This window comes from Puma concolor, chromosome B3 (assembly GCF_028749965.1).
Source record: "Puma concolor isolate L17-30 chromosome B3, mPumCon1.1.hap2, whole genome shotgun sequence".
NCBI classification, from domain to species: Eukaryota; Metazoa; Chordata; class Mammalia; order Carnivora; family Felidae; genus Puma; species Puma concolor.
Window position 1 is genome coordinate 16,989,205 of NC_141672.1, and position 21,030 is coordinate 17,010,234.

At 42.6% G+C, this 21,030-nt stretch overlaps 1 long non-coding RNA gene across 2 annotated transcripts in view; it reads right to left on the reverse strand.

The window, feature by feature from the left end:
• LOC147579781 (uncharacterized) overlaps nucleotides 1-21,030 on the reverse strand; it is a 35,232-nt gene that overhangs the window by 9,066 nt on the left and 5,136 nt on the right. The window contains exon 1 of one of the 2 annotated variants that reach the window (XR_015252105.1): nucleotides 253-617. The exons of the other annotated variant lie outside the window; for it this stretch is intronic. This is a non-coding gene — a long non-coding RNA (uncharacterized LOC147579781). Of the gene's footprint in view, nucleotides 1-252; nucleotides 618-21,030 lie in introns of those variants that run through there. 2 annotated transcript variants of the gene reach the window in all.

Sequence of the window (21,030 nt, forward strand, 5' to 3'; positions counted from 1 at the left end):
TCGAACTCGCGGACCGCGAGATCGTGACCTGGCTGAAGTCAGACGCTTAACCGACTGCGCCACCCAGGCGCCCCCTCACTCTCTCCCTTGACAGTTTCCTGAAACCACCTCCCCAGGAAACTACGAGACGATGTCATACCCAGCTGTCCTATCCTTAGGGATGTATTCGCAAGTGATTTGCACCAGAAACCACAGCAGGGGCGTTTCTCGTGTCCGGAACATGAACACCACGGGGGGTCCACCATAGCCTACCCGAGAAGACTCCGGGCCACCCTCTTGCCAGTCCCGGCTCGTGTGGTGTCAGACCTGGTTGGCACCGAACTGTCTTCCCAACAGCTGGGTTCTTATTTCAGCTTAAACAAGCTCCTGCTCGTCAAGGTCTCCTGCTCTTTCAGTCTGGCCTCCAAGTCAACGCTCTATGCGCACCATTTGCGATGTGAACCTCTCTTCCTCGGAAAGGATAGTCAGGTGAAAGAGAGGGTGTCTCACTTGGTTCAACCTCTGACTCCTGATTTTGGCTCAGGTCCTGATCTCACAGTTCGCGAGTTCGAGCTCCGCGTTGGGCTCTGCGCTGACCGCACGGAGCCTGCTTGGGAATCTCTCTCCCTCTCTCCCTCCCCCTCCCCCAGCTCTCTCTCTGTCTCTCTCTCTCTCTGTCAAAATAAATATTAAAAAAAAATCAAGTGAAAGAGAAAAACTAGGCTTAAGCTCAAATGTCATTTCTGGTTCTCTTGAGGTTCCTCTTGGTGCTGAAGGAACAGGAGGGCAAAGGACTCCACCCCAACGTCATCTGGTGGGGGGGGGGGTCTGCGTCTCATGACAGATTCAAGCCTTCCCACACGCCTGTGTTCTGTGAGAGGCGAGGCTGGGATTTGGTGCAGACAGTAAGCCATGGAATCTAGGCCCAGGCTGACGAAGACCACTTCCTACAGGTGCAGAGAACAACAACTGAGGTCCCGCAGGATGTTGCCCAGGCGACTTGGAGAAAGCCCCTGGCTACCTGAGAACTAGTGAGAGAAAGCAGCTAAGGGCTTCCGCAAGTTTTTAAAACCTCCATTCAAGCCACTGTCAAGGATGGCCTCACAGGTGTCTGCTGAACCCCTGTCACAGGATGAGAGGCACGTTTCTCCGGAGAGCTTCCCCCAGTGGCGATTCTTGGGGAACATGGCAAAGGTAAATACTCAGAACCCAGGGGGCAGGTGGTTCTTCAGACAAGATCATGGAGGATGCTGGTTGGTGTGGCTCAGAAGCTTCCCGACCTGGTGGTTACCAGTGCGGAAGGGATCTCTCCTCTCCCTTCACCTCTGTCTTCAGGTTTTAGAAGCTTTGTACTCCAGGGGCCCTTTTTTGGTGGCAGAAAATGGAAGTCCTGTGGCATCACCATGGCTCAGAAGTATGTGAACAAGGCTGCTGCCTTACGAGGTGGGGAGTGCGGAGACGTGGGTTCGAAGAGAGCATCAGGATGCTCGGGGATCGGTTCGAAGAGTGAATCGGGATGCTCGGGGATCTCAAATCTGGATGCCTTGCTCCCTCCTTCCGTGCTGAATCCTGTGTGTATGAGTGTGAGTGAGGCTTTGTGTAAAAAAAAAAATGAAGGATGGGAGGGAACTTTCGCTTTGACAAGGACAAATTGCCCCTGATGCTCTCTCTTCCCACTGGGCCCTCTCCTGTTGTTTAGAAGCAGGAGAACGAGAACACAGTGTTCTACTCTGCAGTTGTGGGCTCATTTGTTAATTTGAATCCAGTTGCTAAAAAACAGGCACCCCTAGGGGACACTTGGGCAGCTTTCAAGGACCTTGCAGCTTTGTGCCTTTACACTGGTGGCCTGTGCTCTCAGACTTTCTTGTGTTCTCTTTTTTGTTCTGTAGTTCTCTGTTCCTTGCTTTTCCGTTTCTTTAATATGTAAGTTTTACTGCAACAATGGACTGGCAGAGAAGCCGGGGTTTGCAGCTTGGTATTTGCAGATGGGCGGAAACCACCCCGGGCTTCCTGTTCCATGAAAATCTAGATGCCCTCGAGAAACAAAATGAACCAGAAGTCAATGGGGTCTTTGTGGAGAATCAACCTGTAGAGAGCACAGATTTTCTGTTTTGACATCTTACCACTCTGACCTTGCCTTATTCCACATCACCCAGGGGAGGCAGAAGAGTCTAGCATCAACGGTATGGACTTTATCAGCTACATGTGTATTTCTCTTGGGGAAATATTTAACATCAGCGTCCTTGTAAATATGTAAGACGGTAATATCTTTCCCGGGTAGTTGTGAGGATTTAATGAGATAACGTGTATAAAGTACTTAGAACAGTACGTGACACAGAGGCATTCGAGTCTCATCGAATATCGATATCATCGAATATCAGGTGTTAGTTGATGCTACTCTTTCTTTTGCTTTCTATTTGGCATATATTGTCTTTCAATTAATTATTACAGAGACTCCATGGTGTTTTTTTTCTCCCCAGTTTCTCTACCATGATATCTGATGGGCATCTTGAATGTAAATCATCTAAAACCTACCTCTGGATCCTTCCTTTATTATTCTCCATCTCAAAAAATGACAACCCCGTTTTTTCCACCCCCCCCTTTCCCATTATGTCCTATATCTTCTTCCTTTCATTATCCGTTATCCAATCCATCAGCAAATCTTCTTGGCTTTACTTGCAAAATGTATTTGGAGCCCCGCCCCCTTTCCCCACATCCACGTCTGAGCCCTGGTCCTGCGATGTCAGAATGGCTTCCTACCTGTTCTCTCTGCGTCTGCCTTGTTGCCCCTCCCCCAAGTCTATTCTCAATAAAGCACAGTCGATTCACACCCTCAGGTGGTGTCCCATCTCAGAGAAAACTGTATTTTCCTTACCGTAGCCTAAGAAATCTGTATACATGTTCCCCTCTTGAGTTCCCCTGCACAAATCCCACATAATTTTTTAAAAACTTATTTATTATTGAGAGACAGAGAGAGACAGAGCATGAGCAGGGGAGGGGCTGAGAGACGGGGAGACACAGAATGTGAAGCAGGCTCCAGGCTCTGAGATGTCAGCACAGAGCCTGACGTGGGGGTCGAACTCACACACTGAGATCATGACCTGAGCCAAAGTCGGACGTTCAACCAACTGAGCACCCAGGTGCCCTACAAATCCCACATAATTTTACCTCTTTGTCATCATGTCCTATTACTCTGGCCCTGGGTCATTCCCCTCCTGCTACCACACTGACCTGCTAGCCTCTTCTCCAACACACCAGAGACTCAGCACCCACTGCCCCCTTGTCTGGAATGCTCTCCTCCACATTTTGCCTCGGGCTCCTAGTACCCTGACTTCTGAGAGGCCTTTCCTCAAATGTCTCCTTCCCTGTAAGACCCCCTTTGGCCACCCTATTTAATATCATAGCCTCCCCCCCCCACTCTTTATCTACCTCCTGTGCTTTACTCTCTACATAGCATTCATCACCATGCAGCATATCTTTATTTTCTGTGTCCACAGATAGAATGTAAGCACAAGGAATTTATGTGTTAGGGGGTGGGGTGGAGAGGAATTTCTGTCCTGCTCACTGTCATATCCCCAGTACTTAGAACAGCATCTGGCAAATAGTAGGCACTCAATTAATATTTAGTGAAAAAAATGACTACGTTGATTTACAGTTTATAGATGTGAAAACAGAATCTCTGAGAGCTCATGTAATTTATATCACTGGGCATCAATGAATACAAGGCCCATGTGAACCCTCCTCTGTTCCACTCTCAATCCTGGTATTTTACATTATACCGTTGTCACTGTGATTATCTATCTATCTATCGACCAACCGATCGAATGATCTATGTATCTCTCTATCCATCATCCATCCATTTACCCACCTATCTGCACATATGTATCTCAATATTCTTTTTTTACCCTACTGCCTCTATAGTGAAAGAAAGAAATAAATGTTATGGACTGAATTGTGTCCCCCCCCCCCCCAATATTCATATGTTTAAACCCTAACCCCCAGTGCCTAACCCCCAATGTGATTGTATTTGAAGACAGGGCTATAGGGGGGGAAACCTGATTGTTCCTCTCCCCTTCTAAGGTCTTTGCTGAGACTCCTGCAATAAAAGATTAACAAGAGAAAGACAAACAGAACTTTGTTAACATGTATAATTCATGTATACATGAGGTACCTGGGAAGAGTGAATAACTCTAAGGTTTAGAATTCAGATTTAAATACCATCTTCGGCTAAAGATACAAGAAAGAGAGGTGCGTGGAAGCCAGTTATGGAAACCTTGCAAGAGAGAGTACGATTTGTAATGCAGATTTAAGCCAGTGCCTTCTCCACTGATATGGTCTAAAGTTGTCTCTAGGGATTAGCCTTTAGGGAGGAGGGGAGGGACACCTTCGTAAATTATGTCCTGCTTCAAAACAAATAGAGGGAAGGCAGAGAAATTTTCTTATACCTGCTTCTTTTCAGTTGCCTTCAGCTCAAAATAATCCTTATGCCAAAGTGGTTTCTTTTGCCACCCTTCAGGGCCTTTAAAGAGGTAATTAAGGATAAATGTGGTCATAAGAGTTGGGCCTTAATCCAGTATGACTGGGATATGAGACACCAGGGATATGTAAGCACAGAGGAAAGGCCATGTGGGGACACAGAGAGGAAGGAGCCATCTGCGAGCCAAAGACGAAGGCTTCAGGAGAAACCAAACCCGCTGACATTTTGATCTTGGACTTCAGCTCCCAGAACTGTGAGAAAATAAGTTTCGGTTGTTTCAGCCACCCAGTCTACGGTACTTTGTTCTGGTAGCCGGAGTTGACGAAGCTAGGGAGGCAGTAAATCTGCGTGCCCACTATGCGCTTAAAAGAAAGGAAGGGAGATTAGTCAGTCTAGAGAAACAATAGGCTTTGATTTCCATGATCAAAAAGAACCCCACGTGGGTGGCTTGAGCCAATAAGCATTCCACAAATGCATGTTTGCGGAATCCACGTACAAGTGAAATAGAAAGGGTTGGAAGGTAACCTGGAAGTGGTTGCTCTCGAGCTGCTACGTATGTCTGCTTTAAAGTATGGCTGGGAAATTCACAACACATGATGAAAATCCAGTTCTCTCTCCCGCACATTCGTGTGTCCTGTATCTGTGATTCATGACGCCTGTCCTTTCAAATGCAAGATGGCAGGCTGTGGGCTCCTCTCCAAGGTACCTCTAACTCAGTCAATATGCTTTTTTCTGGAAAAGAATATTTATTGTTTTAACAACTGTACTTCTACCTTCTTGGATTAAAAAAAAATTACCTGCATTCACAAATGACTTCCAGGGATTGGAAAGTAGAGCGTTGAAATTCCCAATTTAAAATATTCTACAGGTTTTACAAAACTGTCCCCAAACTGCAGGAGTTTTCCATTCTGGCTGCCTCTGTATCCCTGGAAGGTTTGGGGAAATCAATAGCATTTGTCAGCATCCAGAGTTTGCCTGGGGGTTGGTCCAAAATTGTGTGTGTTTATGGCAACGCCCAGTGAGGACCAGCCTCCTTTACGTACCTGCTGGCCCAAGGAGAGCCAGTGCCTACGCGATTCAGAACTCTTGGCAAGTTCTCATTTAGTTTTCCTGAAACTATTTGTCTTCAAAGAAAGATTTGCTTTTGAAGGGTTGCTGATGATATTGCAGCGCTAAGCTCCCTGGGTTATTTGTTTTTGAGATTGCATATAAACTACTAACATTATTATGACACAATTACCAGTAAGTAATCATCCAATTGCCATAAACATGTCCCTCTCAAAATATTGCAAATTAATATTCATGCTTTCCTCAAATCCACCATTCTGAGCTAATGCGTGCCCACATAGTTCATCAAAATGTATATATGTTTTTTTCCCAGTGAAAGGAAGACTTATAGTTCAGTTCTTCATCTTGAGGTATGGGAAGATTGTTTTGACGGTAGCATTAGTTGCTCTGAGAGACAGTTTCCCTGTGAAACTGATGCAGCCACCAGAAATGAACTATTGCTTCCAGGGAAAGCATTTGCACTCCCTTAGAGCTATGTTGTTCACAAAGCCTTTAAAGTCGTTCAATCCTGGCGGCTGAGAAGTCACGGCAACTACATGAGCATATGTAATTGTCATATGTGATGATAATCGTATTTGTAATTCTAAGAGTTGATGGGTTGGTCGCTGCGGAGTGGAGATCCTAGAATCTCACCATGAATAAATCGCTGTAGATTCCTCTCCCCAAACCTCATAAATCTACAGAAAGCAAAGAAGTCCCCAAACATGCTAGGATGTAGAAACATGAAATGCACAAAGATGATTGGACAGTGAAATCTGGACCGAAAAAGTAATCCTAGGATGAGTTAATAGATTTTAAAATTGAATGTAAGCAAACTTAATTTCACTGTATACAAAGCATCAGATAGTGATACTGTTTTCTGCTAATCCAACAGGTTACATCAATGGTGATAATAATATACTAGCCAAGCCTGACTTGATTCAAATTAAGGAAGTGATTCTAAAGCCCTTAGACAGATTTTTGCGTATCAAACACATATCTATAAATGTTTACACACCGTGGTGTGCTGGGCTGGTGAATGTTTCACAACTGGTTCTCCGAAAACTGAAAAAAGTCCTATTGTATAGCCTGTTTCAGTTTCTGTGGTGTAAATACTCTCACCACAGCTGACTTCAAACTACCATCACGATATCACTGAGCACAGACTTGGGAAGAAATGTGAACAACTGGCCGTGGTGGGCCAGAACGCGATGTGTCTAGCATACGGCTGGCCGTGCAGCTAACTGCAAAATCGTGGAGACAAGTGTACTCAGTGGGTCATGTGACTTTGAAATTAACAAGTCTGAAATAAAATGTAATACATGTTGCTCTGATATTATATAGAGGGTCACTGGGCTAAAGAAGAGCATTGAGAAGGAATCCTAGCCCCAGCACTGTGATTGTGCCACCCCCGTCCTTCTGGAGGTAGCGAGACTTTGTGCAAATGATGTGGGATATGAAGTGCCCCAGGCCGGGGTTTAAATCGGCTCTGCTATTCCATAGCTGCAAATCTGTGGATGAGACCGTTTATCCTAGCCTTCATTTCTTCATTTGTAAATGGCGATGCTAGAAGCCTCCATGGATGGTTACCCTGAGGATTAGTTATAAAGCACAAATCTTCTAACAATGGGCTTGGCACATGGTGGGTTTTCGATATTCTTCTATTCTTTATTGGAGATAGTTGGGTTGCATTACATTTTAGGTTTCTTTCAATGTGTAAATCTCAGAAAAACGTTCTATTATGTAGATTTTATTGGACAAAAGATGTTACAGTCCCAGGCATTTACAAAGTGTTTAATAAATACTGTTACTGGATGGATGGATATTTGAGATTCGTATTATCTATTGTTTCTTCTCAAGCTAAAAATCTGTGAGAGGCAACTTTGACTCTTTTCTCTTTTTCCTTTTTTTAAAAAATTTTAATATTTATTTACTTTTGAGAGAGAGAGAGCAGGGGAAGGGCAGAAAGAGAGGGAGATAGGGAATTCGAAGCAGGCTCTAGGCTCTGAGCTGTCAGCACAGAGCTGGACGCGGGGCTCGAACCTACGAACCGTGAGTTTGTGACCTGAGCTGAAGTTGGACGCTTGACCGACTGAGTCACCCAGGCGCCTCTCTTTTTTCTTTTTGTAAAACAATCATTCTCCATATTAAATAAGTTACCAGGTATTGACGATTTTTATCTCTCAAATATTTTTTAAAAAACTGTCCCTCCCTCTTTATCTCCCTATGCTGTGCTAGGTCAGTTCATCATTATCTCCTAATTGGTTCTCTGCTTCCTGTCTTGAACACCTCAAAACCATCCTTAACAAGATGGTCTGTCTCCAACCCAACATTCTAAGCAATTTGAGGACAAAGATTTATTTAACTTATTTTTGTCTCAAAGTCCAATATAGCTCCTGGCACAAAATATATGCTAAATAAATGTTTATTTTATTGCATAATGAATGATCCAACTTTGGGAAAAGTAATTGGTGTAGTTTTTTTGTGTGTTGGAAATTTTCTTCCAAAGTGGCCTCACCTATGTTTCCTCATGTGTTTTCTCATATGCCATCAACTTTGTAGACCTTCCTACACTGTAGGACTTGTGTTTCAGGACTATGTACAGATCTAGATATTTCATGGCACTGTTCCTGCTCTGTGAAGCAGGGTATGCTATGGCCTGCCTCTGCCCCCCGGGCCCTGGCTGTTCTGGTGCCATCTGTAACTTTCCCGAGGATGCCCTTTCTCTCCCTTGGACTCTTTTCCATTCAAGTGAGGCTCTTTAGAGCCAGAGGTTACTGACAGACCAATTAAAGTTTACTTCTTTAAATTAGTGCAGATTGGGCTAAATTTTACAGGGTCAAGGTTGAATACACTGAAACTTTATGTGACTTTAGCTGTCTGGAGTGGATTTCCGTGAGCCTGAATGAAAGCCAACATGTAAAGACAGAATTCAAATTAGGTGCTTCTGTTCCTTTTCCTTGGATGGTGTCTCTCAACATGTCAAAATAATGCTGTAAAGGTGAAAATTCCAGTAAAAGTAGAGTAAGAAATTAGCATAAGTGAAAGAAGTGAAGTCACTCACTTCTTCCAAATTCTGAACATCCAGAATTATTAAATTTGGGATTTTTACTGTTGGTTTTACATACACACATACACACACACACTCACATACACGTACATTCTTCCTGTCATTTAAGTAATCTCTGTACCCAACATGCGGCTCCACCTCATGACCCCAAGACCAAGACTTGCATGCTCTAATGACTGAGCCACTCACGAACCCCCTTCCCATTATTTAAAATTTTCCTTTAGTATAAGAAGTGACCACTTTTTTTTAACCCAAACTCCTTTGGTTTGGAAGAGACTCATGGACTTGAAGTTGAACTTCAGGGTTACACACCCATAGTTTAATCTGGGCTCTGCTACTTATAGGTGTGTGCTACTTGAGCAAATCACTTAACTTTTCTGAATTTCAGTTTCCTCATCCAATATCAGTGGTAAGCATGAGGTTTTGGTGAGATAACATATGTATGCCCGCCATCACGGAGGGTCTTGAATACCATTTATGCCCCAATAAATATTAGCTTCTCCATTTTCCCAGTGAGATTAGGGCACTCTGTTTTTACTGCCTGAGACTTATCTTCATTTTCTCCACTTGTATAGACACCAGGCTCCCATAGATTTTCCCTTCTCGTTCTTCTATAGCCCTTACGTGCTTCATAACCATTAGACTGTTCAACTGTGGTGTATTTCATTGTTGTGAATCGCACCACTGGTCTGTGTCTGTGTGTTGGTGCTTATGTACCTTCTCTTCTCAACCAGATTTCAGAGGTCATGTTTATTTATTTCAGTATTGTCCTAGAGGATTTAACAAACAAACCAATCGGTTTTAGGATGCGCTGAAGTGGTATTTGATTGACTTTAAACTCTGAGAGGGGACCAGAGAGTGATGAATTAACACTTCGATTTCTGAATGTCTTTAAATAAAAAAACCATCCATTCTGAATCATTTTCACCAGATGGCAAAAAAGGAAAATATCAAATACGCAGAGGAATCTCTTCCAATTCATTGGTTCTGCTTCTAAGAATTTTACTATATAAAACTAGAGAATATTCTGTTTTCATTTAGTTATTCTTTAGACAGCTCTGTGCTAGGAACCAACTGACTGAAGCAAATGGAACACCCCTAATATTTTTTGCGACCAATTTTTGCCCCATTTATGCTGTTTGTGTTTGGAATCAAATTACTGCCATCAAGGAAACCGCTAAGAGGGTCTGCAATAACACGGTGCTATAACAGGTTTGGATTTCAAAACAATTATTTGCTAATCTAGGACAATGCAGTCACCAAGAGCTGTGGAGAGACACAGCCGCCTTCCTTTCCTTCAGCCTGACATTTTCTTGATCAGACTTGACATGGCAAGATCTCAGATCCGATATATTGGAGAAAGGATTTGGCACCGTTGGCTAGAGTGGGCAGAAAAAGGGAGCCAGGAGCTGAAATGATTATTCAAGGTATGGCAAGAGCAGAGTTTTCTGTATGCCAGCCAAATGAAATTATTAAGGCTAACCTTCTCACTCAGCACTTAATAGGTAATCAATTTTCACTACCAACAGTGGAGGGTAAAAACCAAGGAAGGAATAATAATGCTGCTTCTTTACATTTGTGAAGGGCTTAGAGGGTACAAAATGATTTTACCTGTATTATTTCATGGAGTTTTCACAGCAACATGAAACTGACCAAGACACTCATGCATACATGCCTTCATTCATTCATTCATTCATTCCATAACACCTATTTGGTTAAGTATTTTTGAAGCCATCAACTATATGCCAGCCTGTGTGGTGAGCACTGGAGAGAGAGTGGAGAATAAAGCAGATAAAGGTTTTAGTGTCCTTATTTCAGAAACGAGGAAACAGATGCACTAGGAAGTCACATGAGCTCTCGAGGTCACATGAGAACATGCCAAACTTGGAACTTAGTGCAGTGATCTGAATCTTGGTCCATAAACATGGTCATGTGGAAAATGGAGCCTACTCTATTTTCTATCACTCAACTTCCATATCAAGCTCCTGTCTCCTTGGGCTGATGAGGAAGTTAACATGAGATCTATTGTCTACTCCCTCCTGGTTCATGTGAAAATTCCAGGAGCTTAGATATTTCCATGGCATTGGGAAGGACCTCTGTTCATTTGTCTGTGTGGTGATACCACCGATATTCTTGTCTGCTTAAAGACATCATGAAGGCAATGCTGTTCTGGGACCTACAGCCTTCCTCCTTTGGAGCCAGAAAGCATTGTGTAAATCCCTCTGTCTTCTACATTTCCTTCCCCACTCCTTCCCCACTGCTTCTCCCAATGTCCTAATCTCAGGAAAAGCCTTATCCTTTCATGTTTCTTTAATATGTCTTTTCTGTGCCTCCACTTGTCCCCTCACTCTTAGGCTTGAAGATTTGGACACAAAAGCATCTGTGTCCATGGTATAGCTCACCTCATTCTTCTGCTGAGGCCAAGAACACACAGCCAAACACCTCTCCAAATGGGAGGAAGAGCAAAGGACCAATGAAGGCAGAAATCGTCATACGCTTTAATCCAAAGTAATTTAGTGACATACCACAGGAGGAGCAGATCAGGACAGAGCCCTGTGGAAACCGACCAGCATGTGAACAGCCTATTTTCCTATGATTAGGGCTACAAATGCAGAGAAATCTGAAAATCAGCCCTGGAAGACACTGGCCCTCTCCATGGAGTTGAGGAGAAAGCCCCTAAAACTCCCAGCTCAGTTCCGTAAGTCAAGACTCAGAACATGGGAGCAGCAGAGAAAGAATTCAAAGTAATTAACGGGATCGAAGGCCCTGCCTTACGGTTTGAAATTGCAATAATAAAACGTGCATAGTTTTCCCAAGCAATTATGAACTGAAAAAGATGAGAAGTGCCAGCAATTCAGAGCAAAAGGATGAAATGAAATAAGCAACGGGAAACTTTATATGGGAAGTAGCTGGAACCCATTTTCACAAGGGAAAAACTTTTAGCCTTTGCGATGATTTCCTTTCAGAAGAAAAGAAAGTCAGTTGTGCAAAAACATGTAAGAAAAATACTTAACATGATGTGACATGCACATCCCCAGACTTCACAGCCGGTAGGGACATTGGAGAACACATTAATAATAACATCCTGATTACGACGGTTCTCCTCCCTCTCGCTGTTTTGGAGCACTTGAGCCAACAATGTTTTTTTTTTTTTTTTTCTATCAACAGTAAGAAAGGGAAGCTTCCATTCCTATCGGGTTAAGTTATAAACCAACTATGGGCCATACTTCCCAGAGGCACAGGGTGCAAATCTGGGTTCTGTCCAGTCACGACAGCAGTTGTACCTGGGATAGTCCTGCACAGGCCCACCAGACGGGATGGAGTAAAATAAGGTAGATGCTGTGGCGGCGGAGTGAGGAATTTGCTTCTATTATTTCCAAAGAGACCGCGCCTCCAGTTTGAGACTTTTCCCAGGGGCATCTTCAGTTATCGGAGAGAAGATTCGTGTGTGTCTTCTTGGCTTTTTCCTCTGTCTGTCCCTCACGCCTAGCATCAGAAGATGGCAGCAGAGATCGCTCTCTTCCCACCGCTGGGGCTCCTGTCCTATCTGCCTGGCAGGACGCAAATTTTCACCAGCAAAGGCAGGGCAAAGTCCTTTGCAGAAAGCATATTGATTTCATTCAAAGGAAAATAAATTCATAAACCGTACGACTGTATTCATCAGTTCCTTTGGGGGGAATGTGATCTGGGCGGCATGAAAAAATAAAATTCCCAGTAGCGGGTGTCATTTGTTATCTCTTCCATATGCACAACTGTAATGCTTGCGAGAGGGTGAACACTGCTGAATCTGACAGCTGCCTTTCCAAGTACCCTTGCTTAACCCACAACCGCTGTGTGGAGCTGGTCCAGGGCTCCTACTGAGGCTTTCTTTTTTTTCCCATGTAAACCACATAGTCCAAATCTCTGACCCAAAACACCTGCATGGATCCTGCCTCCGTTTCTCAGTTCATTCTTTCTATTCTGGCCCTCAGCCTCGCTTCATACCCTGGTCCTAAAACTAAAGAAACCCATTCTTGCCAGATTCTACCTAGAGACATAAAGGTGAGTGTGTGTGTGTGTGTGTGTGTGTGTGTGTGTGTGTTTGGGGATATGGACTGGGTCACCTTCTATTCTTCCAATCACTAGGAAAAGAAAATTCACCCTGGTTTGTTGTGGTTTCTTTTCTCCTCCACTTTTCCATTCCCATACTTATTGTCCAAAAGGGCGTTCAAATTATGCAAAGCTACTAACCATAAGTTTATATAAAGCCCCGTGACAAGGTAACAGGACATGTGTACATAACACATAAAATATTATTTTTAAACTGTTCAATTACAACAAAATACCTAAGCTGACATAATAGTGGGGAATTATTTTTTTAATGTTTATTTATTTATTGAAAGACAGAGAGAGAGAGAGAGAGAGAGAGAGAGAGAATCCCAACCAGGCTTTGCACTGTCAGCCCAGGGCCCAATGTGGCTCTTGATCCCACGAGCCGTGAGATCATGACCTGAGCCGAAGTCAACAATCGGATGCTTAGCCAACTGAGCCACTCAGGTGCCCCAATAGTGGGGAACTATTTTTTTTAACGTTTTTATTTATTTTTTTCGGACAGAGAGAGACAGAGCATGAACGAGGGAGGGGCAGAGAGAGAGGGAGACACAGAATCGGAAACAGGCTCCAGGCTCTGAGCCATCAGCCCAGAGCCTGATGCGGGGCTCGAACTCCCGGACCGCGAGATCGTGACCTGGCTGAAGTCAGATGCTTAACCGACTGCGCCACCCAGGCGCCCCAATGTGGGGAACTATTATACCACCTGTTGAAAAGGCAGGTGGATGCAGGCTTGGTTAATTCAGCACCTCAGTGATGTCTGGGCTCTTTCCCCCACCCTCTTGTCTTTCGTCTTGTGGCTGTAAGCTGTAGCACCAAAATCTCTACTCTACCCTGTGATATCTAAAGGGACACATAAAGGAGATACTTTCTCCCACATATTTCCATTTTCCAGGAGAAAAGAATCTTTCTTAAACAGCATAGACTTCTGCCAGGTCCCAGTGCCCCTAGCTAGGTCATGTGACCATCTAAATCAATCACTAGCATATTGGAATGGGTTTACTTGGATGGGTTTATGCCAGTTAAGATCCTTACCCTGGGAATGAGGCTACTTCCCTTGAACACACTGCCGAGACTATGTGAATAATATTGGGTTTCTTTCAGCAGGAAAGAAGTACGACATGGCCATTGGATGGGCAAACAGCATGATGTGCAAAAGTGCATAGTTGCGGCATGAGAGCCTTACTCAAAAGTATCTCTAAAGAACAGAGTGAAAGAGAAATCCTCTGACTATTCACTTTGCCTGGAAGGAGACGTGGCAAGTGGCATGCAGCTAGGGTGATTCCTGGGCAGTGGGTGGTGCTTTGGCTAGTGGTCCAGGACTTGGAACGAACAAGGTTAGAGCATCAGTGACAAGAACGTCTGGGGGATGAGATATGTGGATGGACAACTCAGAATAGGCACAGAGTATGAATATATTAGTGCCCATCTGAATGCTACACAAAGGACGCCTATTGAAGAAGGGGCTTTCAATGATCATGTGGCAACAAAACATGAATGCCTAACCTGCCAACAGCAGAAACTAAATTCACACTCCTGATATGGCTCCATTTTTTGGAAGGGATGGCAATTTGTCCTCGCTACAATTCTTCTGACAGCACTGCCTCGTGTGGATTTTTGAAGTGCCTCGTGTGGATTACCATAATGAAATTCCACCCAGCATCTCTTCTGACCAAGGACCCACTTTAGAAGGAAATAAGTATAGCAATGAGTTTATACCCGTGGAATTCATTGGCCTTATACATACCTATAGGTATACAAATGTAAGTATACATATACTTAATTCATTGGTCTTATACATACGTGTTTATCACTCCAAAGAAGTTGACCTAATATAGCAATAGAATAGCCAATTAATAACTTGGTCATAACACTGATGGGTGAAAACACCTTTACAGACAGGGGTGATATTCTGCAAGGTGCAGAGCATGCTGTGAACCAACGTGTAATGTATACAATATAATACCTTCTCATAGGCAAAATACATAGATTGAGAGCCAAAGGGAAGATGTGATAGTAACTTCTATCATTGTTGCTCCTAATGATTCAGTAACAATTCAGGTTTGCCTCCATTCTTGCAATTTGGGCTCTATTTTGGCAGTCTTAGTTCCCAAAAGAAGGCCTCTTTTTCCAGACACGTTACAAGACTTCCATTGAATTAAAAACTTATACTCTACTTGGCCCTTGGGCTACTTATGCTACTGAACCAATAAGCAGAAAAGGGATTACTATCCTGCACTCGCTGAGATGATGATCTGATTACCAAGTGGAACTAGAGTTGCCAGCATGTAATGGAACACCAAAAATAAACTGTAATATAAACTGTGGACTTTGGTGATTATTATGTGTCAATGCAGGTTCATCAGGTGTAATATATATACCACTCTGGTGGGGGATGTTGATAACAGGGGAGGCTGTGCATGTGTGGAGGTGGGGAGTGTATGAGGAACATTTGTACCTTTCTCTCAATTTTTCTGTGAACCTAAAACAGTTCTAAAAAGTCATGTCTTTAAGAAAGGTTAATGGAAAACTACAGTAACCTAATATAGACATAGATCCTTCATGAGTAAAGGCTCGCATCACCTTGACAGGTAAAGCACCTGTTAGCAGAGGTGCTGAATGAGGGCAAAGGGAATATGGAATGGACAGTGAGAGAAGTAGGTTGCAAAACCCCACTATGACCATGTGACCAATGTGAAAACAAGGAATGTATTACATAAGGAAGAGTTATACATATTTTAGCTATTTGATACTTCCTTGTTTTGGTATGTTTTCATTTATTATTACTTATTATAATTATTCATTATTGTTTTCACCTTTTCCATTGCCTCACTGTTGAACATACAGTTTCTTAATTGTAACATATCCATATTTTGATATTTAAGGTTATACGTTACTAGAAAAGGAATGAAGATTACCTACAGAGAAATAAATTGAATCGATCTAAGACACATGTCTTCCCTTTAGGGGAAAGAGTAAGTGTATCTTCAGGTTTACAAGGAAAGGTTGCAAGGCAAAAGCGTGATGTTATTACCTTTACTCAAAAGTTAAATACGGATAAAAACGGTGCACAGCATTGCTGAGAAAACAAGAGTGGACTGTGGTTGATTATCTGTTTTCTTTGAGTTAATGATTTCATTTCATTTGGATATATAAAGAGAAGTAGGATTGCTAGATCACATGGTGTTTCTATGTTTAATTTTTTTGAGGAACCTCCATACTGTTTCCCATAGTGGCTGCACCAATTTATATTCCCAACAGCATAAGGGTTCCTTCTTTTCCACACACTTGCCAGCACTTGTTACTTCTTGTCTTTTTGATTCTAGCCATTCTGACAGGTGTGAGATGATATCTCATTGTGGGTCCGATTTGCATTTCCTTGATGATTACTGATGTTGAGCACATTTTCATGTACGTCTTGGCCATTTGTCTATCTTCTTGAGGCAAATATCTATTCATGTCTATTGCCCATTTAAAAAATGTTTTCTTTTTTAAAAGTTTATTTTTGAGAGAGAGAGAGAGAGAGAGAGAAAGTGGGGGAGGGGCAGAAAGAGAGGGAGAGAGAGAGAATCCCAAGCAGGTTCTGTGCTGTAAGTGCAGAGCCTGACACGGGGCTCGATCTCATGGACCCTGAGATCATGACCTGAGCTGAAATCAAGAGTCAGACACTTAACTGACTGAGCCACTCAGGTGCCCCTGCCTGTTTTTTTAATTTATTGTTGCTGTGCAGAAGCTTTTTAGTTTGCTGTAGTCCCCCTTGTGTATTTTAACTTCTGTTACTTATGCTTTGGTGTCAAATCCAAAAAATCATTGCCAAGACCAATGACAAGGAGTTTTTCTTTGTTGTTCCCCCCCCCCCCCCCCGCCGAGGATTTTTACAAGTTCAGGTCTTACATTGAAGTCTTTAATCCACTACAAGTCAATTTTTGTGAGTGGTGTAAGATAGGGGTCCAATTTCATTCTTCTGCATGTGAATATCTAGTTTCCACAACACCATTTATTGAAGAGACTATTGTTTCCCCATTGAGTATTCTTGGCTCTCTCATCAAATATTAGTTGGCTGTATATGCACGGGTTTATTTCTGAGCCCTTGATTCTGTTTAATTGGTCTATGTGTCTGTTTTTATGTCACTACCATATTGTTTTAATTAGTATAGCTTTTTGATATAGTTTGAAGTCATGTTTGAGGCCACCAACTTTGTTCTTCTTTTTCAAGATCGCTTTGGTTATTTGTGGTCTTTTGTAGTTCCACATGAATTTTAGGATTATTTTTGATATTTTTGTGAAAAATGAAAGATGCCATGGAATATCTGTTATCAACTCAGCAACACCCCTCCTCCCCCCAAGGTGTATTCTGTGTCAGAGAAGAGAAACTGGGAACTACATTTTCCTTCACTGTACAGTTCTGCAAGTGAGAGGAAGTCATACAAGACATGCAAGGCAGAATATTAGGAGAGGCCATTATGATTCTGTGGCAGTTGCTGTCCAGATATGTGGGAATGTATTGAAACTTCATAGCACACTCTTGAGAACAGCTCTCTTTGCTGTTATAGACTGAAAAAGTTGGTGGGGGATTTCCAGAGGATATGGAAAATTCCAAATGTTTTGCAATGAACTCTTGAGAACCTTGGTGTTTCTGGCTGATATTGCCTGTGGCGGTTTCCATGATCTTTGCTCTCCAAACTCTTCCAACTGTTAGGTAAGCCCCTGATTTTCAACATTGGAATCTTTACTTTCTGGAAAACTAAAATGGTTTCTGTTTTCTTTATCTAATTTCAGTTGACTTAAAGATCAATGAAAGGTATAACTACTATATTATGAACTACTATACCTATTTTGTATGTGTGTGTGTGTTTGTGCGTGCATACATGTGTGAAAAAAGGAAAGTAAGAGAGACTTTATCATTTTAAGTTATAAAATAATATATCACTACTGTGAAAAGTGAACAATATAGAAATCTAGAAAAGAAAGTTTCAATAACTTCCTTCTTTTTCCAAACCATTTGTCAGTTTTAGCCACAGTTAAAATTTTATATTTTTGTGGCTCTTAGAATTGTTCTATGGATGCAATTCTATCTTTTGAACAAAATAAAAATGGGTTTATGCTGTATATATTGTTCTAAAGTTTGGTTTTTGGAGGGTGCCTGGGTGGCTCAGTCAGTTAAGCATCCCATTTTGGCTCATGTCATGATCTCATTGTTCATGAGTTCTAGCCCCACGTCGGGCTCTGTGCTGACAGTTCAGAGCCTGGAGCCTGCTTCACATTCTGTGTCTCTCTATCCCTCCCCTGCTGGTGCTATCTCTCTCAAAAATAAACAGATAAACATAAAAAAAAATAAAGTTTGCTTTTTGGGACGAGACAGTATTTCATAGCGATCCTTCCACATATGCACATGCGGTTGGTGCTACCTTGTTGTTTTTTTAGTTTAGTATTCTATTGAATGGCTGGGCCATCATTTATGTAACCATATTTGCCACTGATGAGATATCGAAGTTACTAAATGTTCCCTTATTATAGATAATGTCATAAGTGACTATTCTTGTGGGTATATCCTTGCATATCTGCCTGAATATTTTATTAAAAAAATTTTTTTTAACGTTTATTTATTTTTGAGACAGAGAGAGACAGAGCATGAATGGGGGAGGGTCAGAGAGAGAGAGAGACACAGAATCTGAAACAGACTCCAGGCTCTGAGCTGTGAGCACAGAGCCCGACGCGGGGCTCGAACTCACGGACCACGAGATCATGACCTGAGCCGAAGTCATTCGCTCAACCGACTGAGCCACCCAGGCGCCCCTGCCTGAGTATTTTAGCAAGGGAGTTACTTAGAAGTAGGCTTGCTGGGTCAGAGGACTCACATATATCAAATTGTGATGCATTTTGCCAAACTCCCTGAAGGAAATCTCAGTTTGGCTTGCAAAGATGATTGGAATTTCTCAAATAGCCTGAAATCATACATCAGACAAATTCCTACTAAAACCAAGAAAAGGGTTTTTGAATTTGATATGTAACATGCTACTAACCAATAGCAGACTACCTCTATTCGGAACGAAACTAATTTTTGAGGATCCTTTATATTTCCATTGAAGGCTGAAGAGCCCCCAGGAGGAATAAAGGTAAGTTTACTTCTGATCTGAATTCACCAACACTGGCTCTGTGGCTTATGCCTAAAGATCATAATATCAGTCATTTTCCAGAATGCATCATGGACTGTGGCTGTGTTTGTGAAACAAACATAGAATATGTTTGTTTCCAGCTTCTTGCTTTTATATTTGAACTGAACCATTATTGAGACCATTACTCCTCAAAGGAATGTTGGACATCCCAGCTGGTTAATATAGACGTGATCTGAATATATAACACCAAAACTTATTAGTAAGAAGTGGGTGGAATTCAGTTCAGTTGCTCCTGTAAGCCTCATCCAAAGTAGCCTGATCCCTTGGGGATGGAAAATTTGAGCCAGAAATCTCATTAGCAGATTTTTTTTTTTCTCATTAGGTACTTGCTGGCTCTAACTAGAGTCTGGCTAGTCCCAAAGAACCAGGATATAAGATCCAGATTTGAAACGAAGAGGAGTTTTAATGTGAATGAATGGGAACTGGCTATTATTGAATGCTCACTCTGGCCCAGATAGTTTATATAGTGTGTCTAAATTAGTATCCACAACAACTCTATGTGGTAGTTGGCCACAATCCCATTTTTCCCAAAAGGAAACTGCAGCAGAAGGTACAGAGGTAAATTTGACCGACATCATCCAGCTAGTCCCTGACTGGCACAACTGGGTTCGATGTCAGGTCTGTGCAGTACCGGAAGCTATGTATCCCCACTCAACCATCATGCATCCTTCTGCCCTCCTGGGACTCTTGTGTGACTCAAAGGGAAGAGATGAATTGGACACAGGAATGATGACATTTGGGACTGTGTTTTACAGTTTATGTTTATCATCTCTCTATTGTTTAAGTGAAGTGCTATCTTCCCAGGATAAATTATCTTGACTTTTGAAAAGATCTTTTGTAATCAGTTTGTTGGTGTCAGCGATCCATGCCCGGATATCTTATTTATTTAAAGCAGGATTTCTCAAACTCAGCGCTATTCACAGTTTGGATGGAATAATTCTTTGTTGTGGGGGGCTGTCCTGAGTCCTGAAGGAGGTTTCGTGGCGTCCTTCACCTCTACCACGACATGCCCTAGTAACCTCTACCCAAGACATGACAGCCAAAAACGTCTCCAGACAGTTCTCCCATTTGAGAGCCACTGAGTTAAAGCAGAGAGAGATCAGGAGAAAAAAAGAGAGAGAGAGAGAGAAAAGAAGTAAAATTTGTAAAGAATTGCTGTCAGGTTCCTAGTATCCAGTGCATAAGACTAAACAGATCGGGAAGCAGGGGAGCATTTTCAGCATGAAATGCAGAAAAACAGGTTTACCCTGACTTCTTGAGCACAAATAGGAAAGATGTATGTGCACTTAGCAAAAATGTAAAAGTGTTATCCGTATGGGGACTCTGGATAGGTGTAATCGCCCCGGTCTGCATCACCATCTCTCAGGGAAGGAAAAGTAGGTAAACAATCTCAATTTCTAATTATTGAGCTGTTTAAAATACTGTGTCTAAAATACTGTGTTAAGCACAGGCTTAAAGTTCGATGTGCATTTCTTTTTGCTCCTAAGGATTTGATGTAACCTTGGATCTACCCTGAGAGTCTTTAACTGTTTCGTGCCAAGCCTACTGGGAGAACAGGGAAATGGGCATATATGGCTGGTGGCTTCTAGGGAAGTAACATGGTGGAGTGGGAAGAACACTGGGTTGGCCAGACATCTGAATTCTGGCTTGTGGCTGTCCTTATCGAGATGTGTGCCCTGGGACGACTCATTTTAACTACATGGGTCCAATTTTGTAAGAATGAAAAACCAACCCCCCCAAACCGAGCATGCCCTCTCCTGTGTCAAGTTAAGGTGTGATAGACTGAGTGCATTAATGTCCTGATCTCTTTGCCCGCATCTAGACCCTTTGTCATGTCATTTTATAGTCCCCCCACTCTGATTCTGGACTCAGCCATGTGGCTTGCTTTGGCCAGTGGAATATTTCCCGACTGGACGTAAGCGGAGGGTGAGAACGTGCTTGTCTGTTCGTGACTATGTATGCCCTCTGCCGTCGCTGTGAAAAAGACACATCCCGCTCACCCTAGGGGAATGAGAGACACATGGAACCAGGTTTCCTCATCTTTCCAACAGAGGCCATCCTAGACTTCCCAGATCTGTGAGCAGGCTCAGCTAAGATCAGCAGAGAAATTGAGCTGACCACCCCAGATGTGCGAGCCTTAGACATTTATTGGTTAGTTGTTATACAGCATCACTGTGACCGTGGATAATGGA